Source organism: Rhipicephalus microplus, chromosome 1, assembly GCF_043290135.1.
Source record: "Rhipicephalus microplus isolate Deutch F79 chromosome 1, USDA_Rmic, whole genome shotgun sequence".
Lineage (NCBI taxonomy): Eukaryota > Metazoa > Arthropoda > Arachnida > Ixodida > Ixodidae > Rhipicephalus > Rhipicephalus microplus.
This window is the reverse complement of record NC_134700.1, coordinates 230,502,259-230,524,460: the sequence shown is the minus strand read 5'-3', so window position 1 is coordinate 230,524,460 and position 22,202 is coordinate 230,502,259. Positions and strand designations below refer to the sequence as shown.

At 50.0% G+C, this 22,202-nt stretch overlaps 1 long non-coding RNA gene across 1 annotated transcript in view; it reads left to right on the top strand.

Annotated features, from left to right (window-relative positions):
• The window catches only part of LOC142811509 (uncharacterized), a 324,450-nt gene extending 302,841 nt beyond the window's left edge, over positions 1 to 21,609 (top strand). The window contains exon 4 of the long non-coding RNA XR_012894676.1: positions 21,495 to 21,609. This is a non-coding gene — a long non-coding RNA (uncharacterized LOC142811509). The remainder of the gene's footprint in view (positions 1 to 21,494) is intronic.
• Positions 21,610 to 22,202: the final 593 nt, after the last annotated feature.

The window sequence follows — 22,202 nt, the reverse complement described above, 5'->3', positions numbered from 1 at the left end:
TCTGTGTGTATGTCATTAACTGTGCCTAATATCTACAATGCTTTAGAAGTGTTTTATGCCCTTGCCCCATGACATTTACGAGTCATTCGCTTGGGGTGGATACCAGGGCATAAAGGTTTAACCCTCAATGAATATGCAGATCCACTTGCAGTGGCCTCACATAATTTTCTGATTATTTCTATATTGCTGACGCTAGCATTTATCGCCGTGGCACGCTTTGGAAAATTTGTCACATCAGATAATTTTGAGAAGTCTCGCTTGGCAACATCTGAGTCTTCTCATCTTAAGTACCCCTGCAAAAATCAATGGTGTTCGTCTAGAAGGGCAGAAATATCAATTGCGAGACCACGATGCCGAGTCTCCCCCCCCCCCCCCCCCCTGAATTTTTATCTACACAGTTCTGGTTTGGCACTGTCTCCCCCATGCCTCCACTGAAATGAGAGTGAATCTTTGCAACATTTCCTCTTTATATGCAGGTTATTTACAAACCAAAGAAAAAGATGGTTAGAAGAACCTCCCCGTAGGTTGACTTTAAATTTACTCCTTCCGCCCCGCCGCGGTGGTCTAGTGGCTAAGGTACTCGGCTGCTGACCCGCAGGTTACGGGACTCAATCCCGGATGCAGCGGCTGCATTTTCGATGGAGGCGAAAATGCTGTGGGCCCGTGTGCTCAGATTTGGCTGCACGTGAAAGGGGAGCTCCGGTGCATTTTCGACCGCACTGAGATAATGCCGTTTTCAAATAGTATTGACAGTCCTGCAAACGCTATAGGGTGGTTCATTTTGCACGGGCGTCAATAATTTTAATTGAGCAATAAACGACGAGTCAAAACAGAAACCAAAACACGGAGCTGCTCCGTGTTTCGTTTTCAACAGAAACACGAAACACAGTGAGCATCGCATGACGTCACGAAAATCTGTCGCCGATGACGTCACGAGATCCGCTACACCCCACGGCTGGCCAGGGTGTAAACATAGCTCGCGTGCCTTTTCTGACGCGCGAAAAGCAAGTTGGCGATGTCTTCCGACGCAGAATAAAGCTGCGCTAGCTCGTCTGAACTTACCAGTGACAAGTTCAGCGATGATTGCAGCTACTATCCGAGCCGGGAAGCATCGCCTTTTGATTTCCACCTACCGACATGTGAAGCATCTGACATGGCCTGAATCGATTTCCTCGTTGCTTAATATTGCAAAAATCCGCGTCAACGACAACTAACACGCTGTGTGCAGCTGAAAAAACTGATTTGTGCTCGCGTTTTCGTCGCCTCGTAGAAGAAAGCGCGCGCTGCATCCGGCTGCTGGGAAAGGTGTGGTTTTTGAAAAAAAGAGTAGGCTTTTACGTCACACACACAGGGTGACCCGCGTTTACAAGTGTGATTCCCGAATCCGCTACCATATCTTAAAATTCGTTTTCTAGAAAGATAAATGGCTTACGCATGCATAATTTGGCACATATCACCATGGTACCGACGAGAACACATGCTCAACGTTTTATTGAAATCGGTGAATATCGAAAAAACGCCGGAGTTCCCCTTTTAAGGACCCCAGGTGGTAGGAATTTCCGGAGCCCTCCACTTGAAATTGAAATTCCTACGCGACACCGACTTGAACAAGCGACTGTTACAGCAATTTCACACACCGCGAAAGACAAGACTGGACTATGACTGAGTGTGCGCGCGTGTGCTGCCGAATGTGCTGTTTCTCTCTTCCCTCTCTGCTCTCTTTCATCTCTCTCATCCCTCTCCCATGCGCAGGGTAGCAAACCGGCTGCCTATAGGCTGGTTAACCTCCTTGCCTTTCTTTTCCCTCTATTTTCCTTCCTTCCTCCACTACAGCGTCTCTCATAAGAATATGGTGGTTTTGGAAAGTTAAACCTCACATATCAATAAAATTTATCCCTTCCGGTGGTCCTTTCCTTTGAGCAACTGAAAAAAGATTTAGCCGGGAACGTTTGCAAGGCTGTGTGAAATTTCGTAAATGGAACGAAATGAATAAAATGTTAAGCTTAGGCATGAATTCAATTTATTTTCAACCATAATAACTTGTTGTGTTTTCTTTTTTGTTACCTCTATTCATTCTATTTCTAATCCATGGTTTACCAATCAGATAAAACAATCCTATCTAAACATCCCGTCTCGTAGAACAGTTCCATCTCAGAGATGACTTACCGTCTGATTAATGGCCGATCCACCGTGGTGGGTTGCGCCAGGACTCCGAGGAACAACCAACCAACTAAACCACACGAGTGTCAGGATATTATTTGATGAACAAATGTGAGCTTTGCAAGGCAGCGGGCGAATGGGATGCCCGGGCATGATGTAAAACGAATTAATTCACAAAACATGCGCTATGCACGCCATGGTACTGGATCTTCTAAAGTGTTTTATTGAGTCTCGTCAATCCGTTTTAAAAGACTTATGAACGGCGGTGCTCGGTCTGCGCGGTGACTGGCATTTTCGTACAGGAGGTAGTGTAACTTTAGCCCGCTGGTGTGCTCAGGTTTGGGTGCATGTTAAAGAACGTCAGTGGTCGAAATTTCCGGAGCCCTCCACTATGGCGTCTCTCATAATTATAGGGTGGTTTTGGGACGTTAAACCTTACATATCAATCAACTTTAGCCCACTGGGATGCTGATAGACTCTTGAGTCATTGCATATACTAGAAAAGACATGAAAAACGAATCACCTCGGCCTTACGTGAATGACCCATTACGTGAGTATACATCAATAGAGTATGTATATTTAAGCAGCCGCTGATTCAACATGAGTCTTTGTGTAAAGTTTTTTATGGTAAATTTACAAAATAATGGAACAGGATTTTTTTTTCGCTGATGATATGTAGTGGAGATTGTCACAGCTTAGGGGGACGTATACGAAAGGCACATTACAATGCTCAGTATTATATTGACATTCAAATGAGATTTGTTGAGTTTGAGTTACCCAGCCATACTTTCAAATCATCGTCGTCAAAAGTGTTACGATTGATTTTCCGTTCGCCCTACACAAATTGGTATTGAAAGGGATGCTTACATTAAGGCACATGCCAATAAGCGTCTGGGTTAATCAGTTCATATTTCTACTTTACTAAAGCTCCATTCAATTGCTGTTGTTTATAATACTTGTACGCTGTCTGACATATTATCCTGATGCCCTTGAAAAGGAAAAAGCAAACGAAGTGCCCGACGAAAAGTTCGAAAGCAAGCGTGGTCTCACAAAGGAAGTCTCGATGAACTGAAAAAAAAAACTGACAGCTTAGCATTCCCCGAGCGTCCAATCAATGCCACAGCATTCGATGCCGTGGTGTGGCGTGAGCAAGTGGCAACCAATCGGCGCATTGTCTTCCGTACTCATTAGACAGGCCTGACCCGAGAGAAGCGCAAAGCGGTCATGAAAAAGGCAAGGAGGTATGGGGTGAGCGGGGGGGAGACCAAATTGGCAGGTCTCTCAGGTCTCTTCGGCTTTTAGGCGCGTCTCTTCGATCGTCGCGCAACAGTAAGCAAGAGACAGGCTGTATACCACCGACTCTGCAGTCCTGGCCGCGCTCGGACACCCCTCTCGGCAAGCGGCACGGGCTATTATTGACTCGCTTCTCAACTCGCAGCGAGTTACGGCAGCCAAGTGCGAAGCCACGGCCCCTTCGGCGTGTCCGCGAACACTTAAATGATGGCTCTCGGAGGCCAGTGTTTGAGAAGAAAGCCAGCCGCGGCCTTGCTCGAAGGGGCCGGCGTCGCGAGTACCAGGCCATTGGCTGTCACGCCATATTTAGCCAAGGCGTTTGCGAGCTACATACGCCTCCGCTGCTGCAGCTATACTGCAGCTTCTGAGTGCTTTCCGCCGCTGCATGGTCTAGTCCTCAACGCCCGCGGCATGCAGTGCATCTCTTCTCTCTCTCTCAACAAAAGACCGTCCATTACCAGTTGGCCACACACAAGAGGAATCTACGCTCCGCGTGGCTTTTGTTTCTCGCCTTGTTCTTCGCCACGGCAGCGTGGACGTTTTGTTTTGTTTCTTACCTCTGCCGAAGCACACACTCCTTCTGTTGTCACTGTTTGCATTCTGCTGCGCGTATACGAAGTCGCCGTAGCGTCGCACTCGACGCATTCTTCTCTCGCTGCTACCATACACGGGCGACGCTGCCCTTTCTAGTTCGTCGTGCTTGTGGGCGCGCTGATTTTCTCGCTCGGCCGATGTGCTGCCGTAATATACGCTCGCCTTCCGGCACTTGCAGCTGGGGCGAACCTCTGTGTTGCATGTGTTCGGGTGTGTACGTGTGTGTTTATGTGTCAGCGTGCTGTTATTTAGTTTTGTTCTTCCTAACCGAGTGCCGTTTTCAATTTGATTCACACGGCTGAAGGAGCTCACTTCGTAAGAGTAAGATGGCTGGACCGTTACGTGTGTACAATGCGTCCTTTCGCGGTAGACCGAGCGGATGTCTCACTGCCCTTATGCACAAAGAGCTCTCGTGCTTTCAGCGGAATTTATAATGAGTGGTTCACAAAAAGGAAGTACAAACATCTACAGAAAAGCCACGCTTTACATAAAATATTTGCAAATTTTTTATGCAGAGAAATTTCACCAATTCATTTGCCGAACCGAAGAGAGTTATACAGTGGCAGAGCGTTCCCATGTGCTACATTTATCACAATGAACGTGTTCGATATAAATATATCAAGTCTAAGAAAGTAGGTGTTCAACGGTCATTGACAAAGTAAAATAAGCCCCGCCGCAGTGGCCTAGTGGCTAAGGTACTCGACTGCTGACCCGCCGGTTGCGGTATCCAGGCTGCGGTGGCTGAATCCAGGCTGCGGCGGCTGAATTTCCAATGAAGTCTCTGATAATCATATCGTGGTTTTGGGACGTAAAACCCCACATATCAAATCATCATCATGATCATGATCAGACAAAGCAAATCTGAATCTGTGCATATTATCACCGCGCACTTACTTGAAGGTTTGTCCATCAATATAACGATCGAAGAAATGACTGAATCATCGATCGATTGATTTGGTCTGGTTTGGATACATGGTTTGGATACATGGGATATATAGGCTTAAGTTAATTAGGGTTAAATCAGCGTTTGTATGTTAAATGAAGCATTTCAACTCGAAATATTGTCGCCATTATCTCTTTTATGTGACAACGTCTTAAGTACTGGGATTCTTCTGTCAGGCATATGGTTCTCTTTCTTTTTACGCGGAAAACTTCGCATACGAATCATTGCATGCCACCCCTATTGAGGCATGCTGCTCTTTGCTGGCATTCCGTTCTTACCTAATGGGGCGCGCTCACAACTTCGGAAGGACGCGCAGACAAGCTCCTGCTTGTCTTCGCGTCCTGCTGCAGCTCCTGCTGCCGCTTTAAGCAAGAATCGCCCCTGCTGCAGCTCTAAGCAAGAATCGTGCTCCTGCTGCAGCTCTAAGCAAGAATTCGCTCCTGCTGCAGCTTTAAGCAAGAATCGCGGCCAACGGCAACGGAATGTTCGGGCCTTCAAGGAGCGCTCGCGACGCACGCAAGAGGGCGAGAAGCGAGTCGGTTTCGATTTACGTGACGACCGCCCGCGCAGCGCGCTCTCACGGCGACTCTTCAGTGGCTCGTTCAACACGCGAATCATTTGCAAGGGCCACGCGAATAACTCGCTTGCATACACGACGACCCGATAGAGCACAAAGGGAATAAGCGGTTCTTGCTCTGGAGCTGCATGCGGTCATGGCGGCCGCGCAGGCCTTTGCGAGCTCCGCGGCCATTCAGGAGAGCGTGTTCTTGCGAAGCCAAAGAAGAAGGTGTTGCGGCTCCGCGCGGTTTCGGATTACAAGACGCGCGCGTGCGTGCGTGCGAGAGAAAGGCGCCCCTCGTATAGCTGGCCCCGACGAACTTGGCATATCGTGAGCGCTAATTTATCTCGCGCCGTATAATTGCGTCTCTTTTCATTAGTCTAGAACTCGCTGAAGGGAGTCGCCGCCGCTGTAGCTGAGCCTGTCCGGCGGCCGCGAGTAATTAGAAAGCGCGCGCCGCAACGTTCTATATGCACTCAGGTTCCCGTGGACTCCGTGCTTGCTTGCTTGCTTGCTTGCTTGCTTGCTTGCTTGTGCATATGAATGCATGTTGCTTCGAGCCCGATTTCACGAAGCCGTCGCCGTCCAAGACGAAGACGTGCTTTCTGCGCTCCTGCTCTAACCAGGCAGCCAGCCGCAGCATGCGTAGACGTGTTGGTGATTGCCAGTACGTCACTGTAATCCTGAAAGACTACGGTCTTTGCTGATGCGTGCACGCGTGTGTGTTCGTGAGAGAGACTTCGCCGTATATGGCAGGGAGCGGTGGTAGCGGGGAGCAACAGTCGCAGAGATGCTGCTAGCTGCCACTGCCACTGCCGCCGGGGAGTTTCGCGTAATACTTCGAATATGCCACATCCATTCGCTTACACTGACGCGGCCGCGGAATGAGCTTTCGCGCCGATATGATGGACACGAAGTTATTGCGAGTTCTGTGAACGCACCAGCGCATTCTTATTTGTGGTAGCGAAGGATCTGCTGAAAGCCTTTGTTGACATGGTTATACTCAGTGCTCGGACGTTTTGGCGAGGCGTTATCTTCACGATGTTTTCCTTCTTTCTTTTGAGGCTGTATTTATATAGCGTCTATATACACAGTGTCTATGTATAAGCGCGACTAGCTCTGTGGGTTTCGTGCAGACCGGTTGTGCCTCCGCGATCCCCGACTTCAGCGCAGCTCTGGCCGACTGGCTCGCCGCCATCTCCTGACGCCGACAAGAGCTCTCGCTGAGCGGTGCCCCGTCCTCGAACTCCTGCGACCGTGTCCATCTTTCATATCTTCTTCTTACTTCCGTATGGGGCTGTCCCTGCGCCACGCTCTCTCCTTCCCTCTCTCCCTATCTCAATACCTTTTAATCCTATCTTTTTTATCCCTCTTTACCCCCACCCTCGTGAGCTACTGTTGAGGTGTCGCACTGTGATGCACACAGTTACGGCGCTCAATTTTATCTTCTTTTCTCTCTTTTAAAAACCACATAAGATATATAGGCGCATTTAGCGCCGTGATTCCCACGTGTATGGTAGCAAAGTGGCTATCCTGGACTAGTGTACCTCCCCACCTCACCTTCTCTACCATTTATTTATTAATTAGCGCCTTGATCTTGTGACTCGAGTTCTTATGACTAATCGCCACAGTGTACAACGACTTGTTAACGGGTTCCTAATGCACCAAGCTTGTGTCCATTCCCTTTTAAGATGTGAAACTTTTAAGGGCCGAGCTCAATCCGGTGCGCAGCATGACGATCCTTACACTGCGCATGCGCGTCCCTCCCCCTCTCTCGCCTTGCAACGCCCAGGCAGGCACTGTATGCTAGCTAACGCTCGCTCCACCATCTATATCCTCTAGGCATACCTCCACGCGGCGTTTGCAACCCCATTGCGTATGCGTGCGCCCCTCCCCCTCCTCTCCTACGCTTCCCTCATCTCTCGCCTCGCAGCGTCGACGCAGGCAGCGTCTGCTGGGTAGTTTCTTGATTAAAAATACCAGTCGCGCTGCACAGCCGCTCACTGGTCGCCCCGTACACTGGCACTCGCTCGCTGGATTCCGCGCCGAATAGTTGAGCCCCCGCGATCTCCGATGACGGCACAGCTCTGGCCGACGGGCTCGCTCTCCGCCATCTCCTGACGCCGTGAAGCTCTCGCCGAGTGGTACCCCGTCCTCAAACTCCTTCGACCGTCTTGGACTCCTTCGACACACACACACACGCACACACACACACACACACACACACACACACACACACACACACACACACCCCGCCGCGGTGGTCTAGTGGCTAAGGTACTCGGCTGCTGACCCACAGAGCGCGGGTTCGAATCCCGGCTGCGGCGGCTGCATTTCCGATGGAGGCGGAAATGTTGTAGGCCCGTGTGCTCAGATTTGGGTGCACGTTAAAGAACCCCAGGTGGTCTAAATTTCCGGAGCCCTCCACTACGGCGTCTCTCATAATCATATAGTGGTTTTGGGACGTTAAACCCCACATATCAATCAATCAACACACACACACACACACAAACACACACGCACACACACACACACACACACACACACACACACGTGCGCGCTAGCACGTAAACGCACAAAAACAAGTACGCAGGCGCACAACACAGAGACGCAGGAAAAGACTGAGTTTCGTAAACAGTGTCCTGCATCTCTCAGAAGGCAGAAAATCAAGGCAATACGCGAACCAAGCACTCTCGTTTAACCCCATTGAGCTCGGCACGAGAGCACTACATGAGCAAATCCCCGAGTTTGCGCGTTATGCAGCACGATAGGTGCGTGATGCTGAGGATAAATTGTGCCGGCGACCGTTTCTGTACGCTTTGGCCTGGCTGCGTACACAGCGTAACCAGTGCGTGCGCCATCAGACATAGCATATTCAACACGAAAACCGCAGCGTGGCTAATCTTCCTTCGTGCCACGCGTTACTCAACGCAGTGAGAGAAGGAGATGCGTTTCCACAGCAGTGGCGGCGTATCGCGGCGTCAATAAATTATCGCACCGTATCCGAAACCATAGCCGCGCAAATTATTCGATCAGCAGCCCGACAAAGCGAGCGCACATGCTCTTTTCTTTTTTTTTTTTGCCGCTCAGTTGCGCACGCAGGGCTCTTGTTGCAACCTCAGACATCAGTAAGGCTTGAGGAAAACATTAGGCACGCCGCTATGTACGCGCCGCACTATAAAGACGCACGCTAAGAATGAGTAATTAGAGCGCAAGATGGGAGCGCCGCTGAAGTCGCAGTCGGGGCCCGGCACGAAATACTCAGTGAAGGAGGGGGGGGGGGGGGGGTCCGTTTCGTAAAGCTCAGCCAATCAACGTCGCTCACGTCACAAACGGGTGACCAATGAAGACGTGCGTTCCCACATCCGCCTGGCTCATTTGCGAAACGAGGTGTTCGGTAATTAATTAACGACCGCATCGCTTCGTTAATTCCACCCACGGTGCAGGTATAAGATTACAATCTTCAATTGAACGCCGCGCGCACGCTTTTTGACTGCATGCGAGTCCGTGAGTGTGTGCTCGTGCATACACGTTTGTGTGTAAGCGAACACCGCATGTCACGCGGCGCACTCTGGGTTATATACGTTATTCGTATACGTGCGCGGCCGAGACCTGAGTTGAGGTCACGGCGTCGGGATCGTTTAGATCTCGGCCGGCGAAGGCGCTGCGCCGGGCACACGAGGCGCGCACAAACGATAGGAGCAAGAGCACCGCCAGAACAAACGCGGAGAACGGTGGCGGGGCGGGCGGTGGCGCTGCTTCATCGATCATTTTCACGCCCGCTCTTATAGTGAGCTCGTATAGGATGCTGGCAGAGGCGGCAGTTGTCTAAATCCACTCGAGCGCGAGCGCACCGAGCTAATGCCGGTGCCGAGAATGAAAGTTCCGTGGGACTCGCCCTGTGGAGACGAAAACCAAGCCGCCCCACCCGGCCTTGTTTTACTACTCGTGGAGATATTGCTGTTTTCTGCACGAGCAACGGTGTTCAATTTGTATAACCGCGCGCAGTACCCTGCGCGAACCACAAGGTTTCAGAGGACCGAAGTGACGGTGTATTATGCCGACCTTACTTGGTGCGGCAAAGGTGTCCATGGTTGTGCCACAGGTGTTAAGGGAAAGCATGGCAAGCAGTCATATTTTGCATCGGAATTTCTACGTGTTTAACTGTATATCCAATCCTGATACACTGTATTTTGATGTACAAGTCTGCCTTCACGCGCGAACAGTCATCTTAAGAGTGTCATATTGAACCCATAGCGGCAATACCATGCAGGTATTGCGTGTATGACTTTCCGGCATCTGCTACTGTTGTAACGTCTCCCATGAGTACTTGGTTCTGCAGGTCTTTGGTTCGTCAAGAAATCAGTTGCGACGTCCTGAATATCAATTACTTGATAAAAGAGGCAACACTATATAAGAAAGAAATGCTTTGCAGAATAGTCGTGCGCACGGGGGGAAAGGAGTCGTAATGAGGCTGAAGTATCACGCACTCCCGTAAAAGGGGGGAAAGTCTATACCCGGTCTCCCGATGCCCTTTGAAATTCGTATGGAAGGGGGGGGGGGTGTTTTACCGAGAGAAAAATAATAAAATATGTGTTCTTAAAGAAACTCAACAAGTGCCCCCTCCCCCTAGGCATAACATTCTGGCTATGGGCCTTGCACAGTTACGACACATGTGCCATTACTTAGAGCAACACCACGAAAATTCCTAAACATCGTGTCAGTACTATTTTAACGAAGAATATAAGAGCTTACAGTTGTACCTGACTCGATCGCTTTATAGGGCTGCTAAATATTGGGGACACTGGGGACATTGTTGCAGCAAGGCGGGTATAGGGTATTCAAGTCATCATCATCATCATCAGCCTGTCTACGTCCACTGCAGGACAAAGGCCTCTCCCATGTTCCGCCAGTTAACCCGGTCCTGTGCTTGCTGTTGCCAATTTATACCCGCAAACTTCTTAATCTCATCTGCCCACCTAACCTTCTGTCTCCCCCTACCCCGCTTCCCTTCTCTGGGAATCCAGTTGGTCACTCTTAATGACCAGCGGTTATCCTGTCTACGTGCTACATGCCCGGCCCATGTCCATTTCCTCTTCTTTATTGCAGCTATGATATCCTTAACTCCCGTTTGTCCCCTAATCCACTCTGCTCTCTTCTTGTCTCTTAAGGTTGCACCTACCATTTTTCTTTCCATTGCTCGCTGCGTCGTCCTCAATTTAAGTTGAACCCTCTTTGTGAGTCTCCAGGTTTCTGCTCCGTAGCTAAGTACCGGCAAGATACAGCTGTTATATACCTTCCTCTTGAGGGACAGTGGCAATCTACTTGTCATAATTTGAGAGTGCCTGCCGAATGTGCTCCACCCCATTCTTATTCTTCTAGTTACTTCAAGCTCGTGGTTAGGCTCTGCGGTTATTACCTGCCCTAAGTAGACATAGTCTTTTACAACTTCAAGTGCACTATTACCTATCGCAAAGCGCTGCTCCTTTCCGAGGTTAACCACCTGCAGAATTTTCAATTTTGCATGTGAGTATACACACGCGCACGAAGATACGTTAGAACTGGTTGAACCTCCCGCTTCCGGCCACCGAAAGAAATGTCTGGCTACACTGCCGATAAAAGGACCGCACGGCGCACGACAAACAAAACCGACCCGTGGCCTTTGGCTGCGGGCAAATTGTCAGGTGGGCTGATAAATGGTTGACGTAGACATAGCAAGAAGAAGTCCACCTTTGCGGGAGAGGCAGACATATATTCCAAGAGGTACATATGTACTTAGTCCAAAGGCAGTCACGACACGTGCACATTGCCTCTGGAAGCGACAAACGATGCTTTACTCTATACTCTTACACTCAGGTCACCGCCAGCATATATGAGATCTTCCCAACCCTGCCCCGATGCATTATAGACGTCACACGTTCTGCGCCGAGACACGCTACGCTTAGTGGGGGTGACACGTACATAGCGAAACGACGCTTCGGGTGTGTATACGCCTACATACCCAGTGTTGCCGGTTTTATTCGTTTTTGTTCGGTACTGTGCATGCCTCGGTGGACCCTCCGCCCTGTGTTTTGGGCGGCCGAACATTTCGTTTCGACACACACCTTGATCGCAGCTCGACGACAAAGGAAAACGAGGCACAAGTGCCCGGCCTTTCTTCTGTCTCCTGTTTTTATCCCTCCAGTTTGCGTAAATTACAAGGCTCGCGCTAAGAGAACACGCTAGGTCTTCGTCGCCGCCGCAAAGCTGCAGTCATTGACGGAAGGCACTTGATGGTCCTTCGCGTGAACCATCGGTGGCTCAAAGGCCGAATGATGTCGATATTGTTTCCTCCTTTCACATTTGAGCACTCTGCAGGCTGTGCGTAAGGATATACCGATGCTTATTTGTTTTATTTTGCCACCCACTTTCTTCTTCTTTCAGAGACTACAGATTCGACAAAATTGGCTCTATGCACGCTATATGTACGAATACACTTTAGGTCCACCTTGTGGTCAAATAGCCATTCGCGATGTGGACGCCTTCCGGCAATACCCACTTTGCGAGCACGTTTGCTTGCCGGTCTGTCGCCTGTCGAGACACAAAAGTCGACTGCGCTTACTATTTAATTTCTGCTATGTGTTGTTGCGAACGACGGGCCGATCCCGCCGAAGCCACCACTGTTGCGAAGCCACCTCCGAAATCCTACCGCTGACCTCCACTGTGGCGAAAGACGGCGACGCCAACACGGTCCCGAAGGCGCCACTGCTTTCAACTCCGCCGGGAAGGTTACCAGCCGTTTGGTAGCGTATGTTTCTCAGCTCGCGACTGCTTCTGCGCAGAGCTTATAACACGAGCGGACGAGACGACGGTGAGTTAAACAAGGTTTATGTACAGCATATATACAGAAGCGTGACAATTTCGGCACTGGGGCCGACAGAGACTCGAAGAGCCGAGCTCTCCTCTCTAACACATAGGTCAGCTTTTCGCCTAAAACTGCCGACTCACACACAAGCCGGCTCTCCGACACGGGGCTCCTCTCTCCTAGGACCGCCGATCGCGACGCGCCGCAGGGCTTCTTTTATTTACACCCGGTCCAACCAAAATGTCCAATCAGAAGCGCCGCTGGTCGTCAAGGCAGATTCCGCTGCTAGGGCGTTGGCAAGCGACGAGTCCAAGTCGAGGCTGACGCTAAAATGGTTCCCGGCTCACATGGGTAGGGACCTGATACCAGGATCTCCGAACCGCAACGAGGAGGCGGATGCCGCGGCCCGTGGTCTCGCCACGTGCCGGACCGCGGCCGCGCCCGCCTCCGAAGACGCGACGGCGACCGAAGAAGAAGGCGAGGAGCAGCTGCTCGATTACGGCGACATCCTCGCGTGGTACAGGGAGCAACGGCGTGGCTTCCCGCCTCCGCACAAGGATCTTACCCGGTGGGAGGCGGTGAGGTTGCGCCAGCTCCAAACCGAGACTGTGCTGACCCCATCGCTAGCGCGACACGTGTGCCCCGAACTCTACGTGAGTGAAATGTGCAGTGTGTGCGCGAGCGCGAGAGCCACCCTGGCTCACATACTCTGGGGATGTGACGCAGACAGCGCGGACGGTCCGGTGTTACCGCCGCAAGTAGAACAGCGTGTGGGGTCTACGGACCCAGAAGACCAGCGAAGGGCCGTCCGGCAGCTCGAGGTCGCACTGGCGCTGCAAAGGCGAAAGGGGGACACCCTCAGTAACCCGAGCGGCGCCGGGGCACGAAGGCCTTGAGGTCTAGGCCCGCGTGACATTAGGACTTCTAGTGTAACGTGAGATAGGGTGAACCCCACGCCCTGCGCGGCAGGAGGGAATCCCGCATGCTGGAACCCAATAAAGTTTATTCTCTCTCTCTCTCCAATGGGGTCGCCGCGCAATGCGTCAGACCCCCAGACACGAGGACGCCGGCTCGCTGTCACGTGCTCTGCTGATTCACTGCACGTGGGCCAGAGAGGCGTCGCGCGTGTTTACGCCGTTGAGTTGTTCGCGTCCGGCGGACTGCGGGCTGGCCTTGACCCAAATTGCCTTTTTCAGAGGCACGGACGTTTGACGAGGACTCGCTGGCATAACAGCACCCCCGCCGCCAGACAATGCACCGGAAAGACGAGCTGCTTCCACGGGGCTCGGATGTCAGGTGCGCTCGTTCGCCAGGTCCCTCCAGGTTCGCCTCCAGGGCCATGGGGAGAATACAGCTCCAGACCGTTTCGGGAACACATCCCATTCTTGACGACGGATTTCAGCTCCACTGGTTTTTCACCACAACTTGTCGACCAGCTTCACTCGTCTCTTCTGACCATCTTCGGTTTCAGCATTTGTCGATGGTTCTGCAACTTGCTAAGAACGGTTCGACAACAAACAACACACGACACAAGCAAGTGCCCTCGGTCACCCGACAGAACACCAGACAAAGTATAGTACAACATATACCTATCTACGTGTCTATCGGAATTTTGTTCCCTCTACATCAAGAGGCACATGTGGGACAAAAGACCCTTAAAATGACTACTCAATTTTTTTTCCCACGTACAACAACGTAACGAATTAGAATACCACATAAAGTTGGCCCCTTGAGATCACATTGAACGAGAGCGCTCAGCCCAGGTCGTGATGAGGTCAAAATTTTGCCCCGAATCGCCAGCGAGAAACCGAAAGGTTGAGAAGTTACTAGCTGGAACGCACTGCTCAATGCACCTGCATTAGCGTTTACCTTTCCTTTATTTTTTTTTGATAGCGAACGTCAAAGTTGCGCTGTGGAGCAACATGCTCCACTTCAATAACCGGCCACTTTAGGCGACGATACCTATGCGGCACCAAGAGCGGCTCACACTTTCGACGTTGCACAGGGGAACAACGATACGGCTTGCTACGGATTGACTCCTCACTGCTTAGCTCAATATCGTGTTCGATCACCCTCGTGTTTCCGGGGCGGTCCGAAAACACGTCTCCAAACTCGGAACCAATCTTTCTCAGGTCCTCTTTCTCAGGTCCTCCTTCACTTAAGCTAGGCTCTAGGTTCAACTGTTCCCAGATTACTTTCGATCCCCCTTTGATTACCTCACAAGAACTAAAAATTTCTGCTTCCTCTTCCTCTGAAGCATTCAACAGCTGATTTACGACCGCTGGATGTTGAACGGATGGTTTCATCAAGTTGTAAATTTTGTCCGGCCGCCTTCCTAATTTCACTTCATAATTTGAATCGCAAGGCTTCGATAATACTGTGGCGGGCCCTTCCCAATCAACCTCAAGCTTGTTCTTTTTGAACGGCTGCAGCAGCATTACCTGACTCCCTACTTCAAAAGCACGCTTCTTCACCGATTCCTCGTAGTGCTCCTTCGACAGCACTTTTGCCGCGTTTTTCTGGCTTTCCACTAGCGCTTCAATTTGGCTTTCCACTAGCGCTTCAATCGAGAGATCCTCACGCTGCTCTCGAATGAGCGTCTCTCGATCAACTCTCGGCAGCTCGCTCCAACTTTCCGTTACAGGCGAGAGCGTTGCAACCTTCTCGCTCTGACTCAATGGCGCCATGTCGTCTCCCCCCACGCATACCGCGCTGGCCGTTTCCGCGACGGGCCGTTCGCGTGACTGCTCACATGACTCATGCGGAAAATTTCCTTTCTGGGGTTCCGTCGACCCGCCGACAAGGTCACTTGAGAGTTCACCGCATTGAACCAGATCAAGCTGCCGCGATAGCTTCCGCGCTTGCGATCGCGTGAGAGCCATGCACGCTAAGTTGGGGAAGAACGATTTGCCCTGCTCTTTGAGAAGCTGCTCTGAGTTGTTGGAGAAAAGATAAGGAAAACGATCATTTAGCGCGGCAGACACAGCCGCTTCGGTGCGAAGCTTACCGAACGGGCCTTCAATGACAACGGTGGCGATTGGTAAGCGAACACTCTGCTCCTCGGCGACTTGCCTGATCCACGCGCATTCTCCTGTTAAGTCATCCGGAGACACCAATGAAGGATGGACAACGTCCATGGTTGCCGCTGAGTCTCTAAGTGCTCGGCACGTTTTCTCATTCACCCTAATTTCTTGGAGATACGGCTCCAACAACCGCATGTTTTTTTCTGATTCTCGGATCGTTGCGAAGGCAAACTTTTCCTGACAGTTCCTCGCGATGTGCCCTTCCTTTTTGCAGTTGTAGCAGATTAGTGGCTTCCGTGATTAAAACGCCCGTGTGGTATCAGTGCGTTGTTTAGAAACCTCACTCGATTTTTCCGCTTCTGTTTTCCCTTCCTCTACAGTGTCCTTCGTAAGAGACGGGTCCTTTTTGAAATTACGGTGCGGAGCGGGTTTCCGTTGATCAGGTTTCTTTGAAAAGCCCTCTTTTCTTTCATCCTTTTCAACGCGCACTGCCCTGCTATGCAACTTTCGGCGAGTATAATACTCCTCAGCTAACTCTGCTGCCTTGTTTAGCTGTACTTCACCAAGTTTGTCCTGCAGCCAAAGTTTGACCTCCTCCTCGATGCAGCGGTAGAATTGCTCCAATGCAACGCATTCCACCACTTTATCGCGGTCTTCATAAACACCTTCGCCCTTGAGCCATTCGATTAAATCGGCTTTAAGACGAAACGCGAAGTCAACGTGTGACTCATTCCTCTTTTCAGCATACCGGAACCTTTGCCTGAAAGCCTCGGGTGACAACTTATAACGTCTTAAGAGCACTTCCTTAACCTCGTCATAGCTCTCAAACGCTTCCCTCGACAAGCAAGTTATCGCGTCGGACACTTCGCCGGGAAGAAGAGCTAACAGGTTCCGCGCCCAAAGAGACCGCTCCAAAGCGTTTCGCTCACAGACGTGTTCAAACTTGACGAGATATTTCGCCATGTCCTCGCCTACTACGAACGGTGGCAATTGGTCCCTAATTCTAAAACCGCTGACCTGAACTGTTGGAGAAGCTACGCTAGGCGCCTGCGAACACTGTAGGATTGCCAATTCTAGTCGTTTCATCTCAAGGCGCTCCTGTCTCTCGGCCTCCTCGCGCTCGCGACGTTCACGCCTTTCAGCTTCCTCACGTTCGCGAGCTTCTACTTCTCGCCTTTCAGCCTCCTCACGGCGTGCTTTAATATCCACCCAGGCCTCATCGACTTCCTCAGCCGACACTCCCTCATCCTTCATGATCTCAAAACGATTCCCCTCCCAATCTCAACGAAGCAGCACACGAGGCGGCGCGAGAACTCTCCAACCGCGCCTCCCCGGGGATGCGTTCTACCGGTGAAGGGGATAACCGGGAAATTCTTACAACATATAACGAGCTCACTAAACATTTCTACCTGTCTAGAAGGATTTTCCCTCCACCTCACAAAAATCTAACCCGGCCCCAAGCACTTACATTAAGGCTTTTGCAAACGCGGATGTACCCTACTTTGAAAATGTTACACATCATGTACCCTGACCTATACCCAAGTAATCTTTGTCCACATTGTGGGGAAATAGCTTCATTAGAACACATGCTCTGGCAGTGCACCAAATTTGCTTGTTTATCGCACATCACCTCTGCCAGATGGGAGACGGCAATCCGCAGCTCGTCCTTGGCAGATCAGCTCTGGGCTGTCCACCAAGCCCGCGAGGCGGCTGAGGAGCTTGGCATCTCAGTCCCCACGTGGGAGCTGCCCGCAACACAGTGATCTGTGTTTTGGAGGACCAAATAAAAGTTTATCCAATCCAATCCAATCATGATCTCAAGGATCGCTTGCTTTCGTTTCGCACGGCCCAAAGTAATGCCGAGTTCCTCACAAATTTCGATGAGTTCCTTCACTTTAAGGTTCTCCATCGTTCACACTAGCCTCTTGCTGTTTGCCCCTGTTAACAATTTACTTGCCGTACCCACTATAAGCCTACTAGCACGACGCGCAAGCAATATTTCACACTCCCGTGTTTACCCCCTCCGCATTAAGTTCGGTTTCAAAGCACTTCGACTTTGCTTGAAACGATCAAAGCTCACTTCAATGCTTCACACAGCCCTTCTCTAAACTACTACAACCTGAGCTAGAGAAGTCTGGTGAACTGAGGGGAAAACATCAGGCACTCACCGCATCGATGTCGCTGACGCCGGCCGATCCCGCAGCTGCCAACCACTGTTGCGAATCTGCCTCCGTGGATCCCACCGCTGCCACCACTGTTGCGAAGCCACCTCCGAAATCCCACCGCTGCCACCACTGTTGCGAACGACGGCGACGCCAACCCGGTCCCACAGGCGCCACTGCTTTCAACTCCGCCGGGAAGGTCACCAGCCGTTTGGTAGCGTATGTTTCTCAGCTCGCGACTGCTTCTGCGCAGAGCTGATAAGACGAGCGGACGAGACGACGGTGAGTTAAAGAAGGTTTATGTACAGCATATATACAGAAGCGTTACAATTTCGGCACTGGGGCCGACAGAGACTCGAAGAGCCGAGCTCTCCTCTCTAACACATAGGTCAGCTTTTCGCCTAAAACCGCCGACTCACACACATGCCGGCTCTCCGACACGGGGCTCCTCTCTCCTAGGACCGCCGATCGCGACGCGCCGCAGGGCTTCTTTTATTTACACCCGGTCCAACCAAAATGTCCAATCAGAAGCGCCGCTGGTCGTCAAGGCAGATTCCTCCAATGGGGTCGCCGCGCAATGCGTCAGACCCCCAGACACGAGGACGCCGGCTCGCTGTCACGTGCTCTGCTGATTCACTGCACGTGGGCCAGAGAGGCGTCGCGCGTGTTTACGCCGTTGAGTTGTTCGCGTCCGGCGGACTGCGGGCTGGCCTTGACCCAAATTGCCTTTTTCAGAGGCACGGACGTTTGACGAGGACTCGCTGGCATAACAGTGTATAGCGTCGTTGCTAACATGCTCTTTGGACTTCTGGCTGCAGAAAATGTACGCATCAGCAATCGCTTTATTATGTGGCTTATTACATGGATTCATATGGCTTTCCTAGTACCCCGCCAAGAGAGTTTTGGAATACATTTAGCGAAGATTTAAAAAAAAGATAACAAAAGGGGGGGGTACTTGCATGGATCGCTGTTTCTCTTTATTCTTCGGTGAGTGTATTACGATAAAAAAAATGACTACTACAGTGCACAGAACAGCTGGATGGTCAATTATGTTGTAACTGATTGTCCGATTCGATGTGCTTTTCCTGGTGTTGCAGTAACAATGTTGAAAAGTTCTTAAAACTAGCCCCTACAAGAAAAAAAAACACGATAACAAATGGAACGGTTTCAGCATGCTCCGGCGCGAGCGTAAAATGAAAGATGAACAGGACAATGGCTGGACTGCTGAAACCTTTTTAATTTGTCTTAATGTACCAACTGGTTCAGAAGCCCTAATTGCTAAATTGCTAAAATTGCTAAATTGCTAAAAAAGCCCCTCTACGGAGGAACTTTTCGCCGCCGCAGACGTCTGAAAGAGCCAAGAATGTGCTAATAGTTGCTTTGCTTCTAAAAAAAGAAACTTTTATTTAGAAATTTTTTAAAGTGTTCGCTTAAACGACCTGTAGCCTGTATGCCTCGTTTGTTGCAACTGCCACATGTACAAGCTGATTAACGTGTCGGCGTCTCTTACAGTAGATCCCTGACAGCGTCAGCAACATTTTAGTGCGAATTTACAGTTTGTAACCCGAAGACAATATTGACAATATAAAGTGAAATAATTGTTGTAGTTTTCTCCCTGAAGATTCGTTGCCTGTTCTCTTTCTGTAATAAGTTTTTTTCTTTGTCTGAGAATCATAAATAGTCGTGAAAAGGGCTGTACTATCTCGCCAAAGGACCTAAAACCGCTTTATTCCGCGGTATGTTGACTCAACTCGCGTTAGGCGCCTTGATGGGTGCCTTCTATTCTCGGCGACTCCTCTTAGACATTATCTCACCGCGGGCGTCGTTGCGGTTACGTCATCGGGCCCCAGAGATGGGTCTTGCCAAAGCATCGACAGCGGAGCGCGGCCACGCTATATGCAGCGTCGTGTACACATATTGGGGGGGGGGGGGGGGGGCTATAAGTAAAAGGACCAGCCTCTTGCGGGCTGCAGTCATGAATCCGCCGTGATAGAAATTACCTTGGCAGCCAGACAACTGGCAATCTAGGAAGCTGTTGCCTCGTAGCGCTATACTCACGCCGATGTAATCAGGCTAAGGAAAAGATTGTCGCGCAAAGTGCCACGTTAGCCAAGCCACAAATTGCTTCCTGTGCCCATAATCTCTCACGGCGTGTTTACACAAGCATTTGACTGTACAGCGTAGTCAAGATAGAACAAGCCGAATTCTAGCGTGGGAAAGATTAACAGACTTCTAAAGGAGATCGATGTTTATTTGCCTTGGTGAAGTAGCCGCCCATGAGTTGTCGCTATTCCCTCTCCGTTGCGATCACCGAATTATTTTTCTGTTGCCGTCACAAAGTGAGCCCGTACTTTTTCCACATTATATTTAAAAATTTAGAAGCCATCAGAGGTTGCTAAGAGCGCCTGTTAGCGCATATGTGGTTGTCGATTCTTTGTCGTATAACTAAGAATGCTGTCGAAAAGAGAGAGAGATAGAGAAGAGGAAAGCCGTAAGGTTAGCCATATATTGACATCTGATTTGATACCCCGCACTGGGCGTGAGTAACAAGGGGCAAACTTTGCAGCTGTGTACTCAGCAAAAAAATTTCCAGACACTGACATAGAAAATCGCTTCAATATGAGGCATAAGACTTGAATGAGGCACAAATGAGGCACAAACAAGGCACAAATAACTGTTAAGCTTTCTTTAAGTCAAGGCGGGCACAGTTATTTCGAAACAGATGTGTGGAAATAATAAACTACAGTGCATGCTTAGTTCACTGCTACTCATTAACCGAATCGATGGTGCAAACATGTCGCGGAAGTACGGTGTATGAATCAGGACGCCAACGAACCCATCTGTTGCTGAGACCTGTCGAAAGTGCTCATCTACCATGCGCATTTCTCCTTCCATTGTTGATGTCAAAGCAGGTAGCGAATAAATATAGTGACAGCATTCCAGTGGTTATGAAAGCAGGTAATTTCTCCAGCTTAACGATGCGTGGCGATTCTCACGCAACCGTATACGTTCACCCGATGAGCCAAAACCAAACTTCTAGTATACCATGCGTGTGATGAAAGAGCGTTTGTCGTTCGGTCAAGTGATATCACAGGTTTAGTCAGGAGCGGTATATATAGTATCTAAGGTTCAACCCCCACTTCACCCCACGCCACCACACTCGAAAACAATTACTCGTTGCGATGCTGCCCTACATTAAAAAAAATACTGGCATAGACGTAGCACCCAACAAAGGATAGAGATCGCTGGTGAAATATGAGTATGAGGCTCCCCTGAATTCGGCATAACTCAAGCCCATGGTATGTGAATGGCTGTGAATTTTGGTGAAGAGGGGAGTGCTCATTTCGATGTTTGTCAATTCTTTATTCCCAACGGGCGAAGCGGCAACGATGGATCACACAGCTTTGTGTGCAAGGTCACACAAAGCTGTGTTAAATAAATAGTGTTATAAATAAATAGTGTATGAAGCTACGTGTTGCGACATTATTAACATGTTTACGTTATTTTTTTTTATTTTATCATTCATGTCTCACGAGTGTATGGGATACCGGCATACATAACATCTTGCAATCAACACACTTGAATGTACCTCCAAACGCTATACCTCATTTCTGCGTTCACTTGCTTGAAAGCCTTTTGAAGTCATTTCGCTGAAGAATAGCTGTTCTTTCGTGTTTGGCGCCTTTGATTGAAGGCAAATCGAATGTGGGCGTGAACAGGCATGCTTGTAATGTCTCACCTGTACCTTGACAATAGGTTATAATATATCCAAGTGTAACCACTTTTGTACATAGATGCCATGGCTTAATCTGTGCTAGTTGTTCTAGTGTGCCAATAAGTTTGCTTCAAATTGAAAACTTGGGCTCGCTAAAGTATGTAGAGTACTTAAACTGACTTTTTTTTCTGTCTTTCGCAGGTTGTGTGCTCTTCCTGGGGATACCACGAGCTGGCTTTTCACCTTTCAGAGGTTCTCTTCCTGACGCAATAAATTGTTGGCCGTGCTTAGTGCAATGGTGATTTTGAGATGCGAAGCAGCTCTTTGACTTTGTAACGCTGTTCGTCCGTGTCTCCGTGCCAACGCGCCGCAGTTGTTGGAACGATGCCAAATAGGTCAAGTAGCAGCTGCGCGTTGACGTTACTCTCTCTCTCATCCGCAGCAGCTGCGGGAAACTTCCAACAGGTTGTGTTTCTCCTCTACCCGCTCACAACACACTTCTCTTTCACTTCACCCTCTCCGCCGCCCGCAACGCTTGACCGCACGTCGAGTGGACACACTATTTCGGCTCGTTTATCTGCGATGAAATTTACACGAAACCTCACCTACCTCCCGCGTCCATGCGTTTCAAAAAAACAAACGCTTACTCGAGTAAAGGCTACACAAAGTTTCGCTTCAAACCGTTCTTCCATCACCTGCATCGGCGCCCGTTTTAGCCACCTCAACAGCGTGCGCACCACTGCTACTTCGCAGCCCATCATGGTTGCCGAGATGGTCCATATTTTTTTATTTCTCACAAGAACGCAGCGCACAAGCATTTGCCCTATGACAGAGTGCGAATATTCGATACGAGATGCACAAGTTCAGAAAAAAAATACAAAAAAATCGGACGCTGACTTTCACACTTTA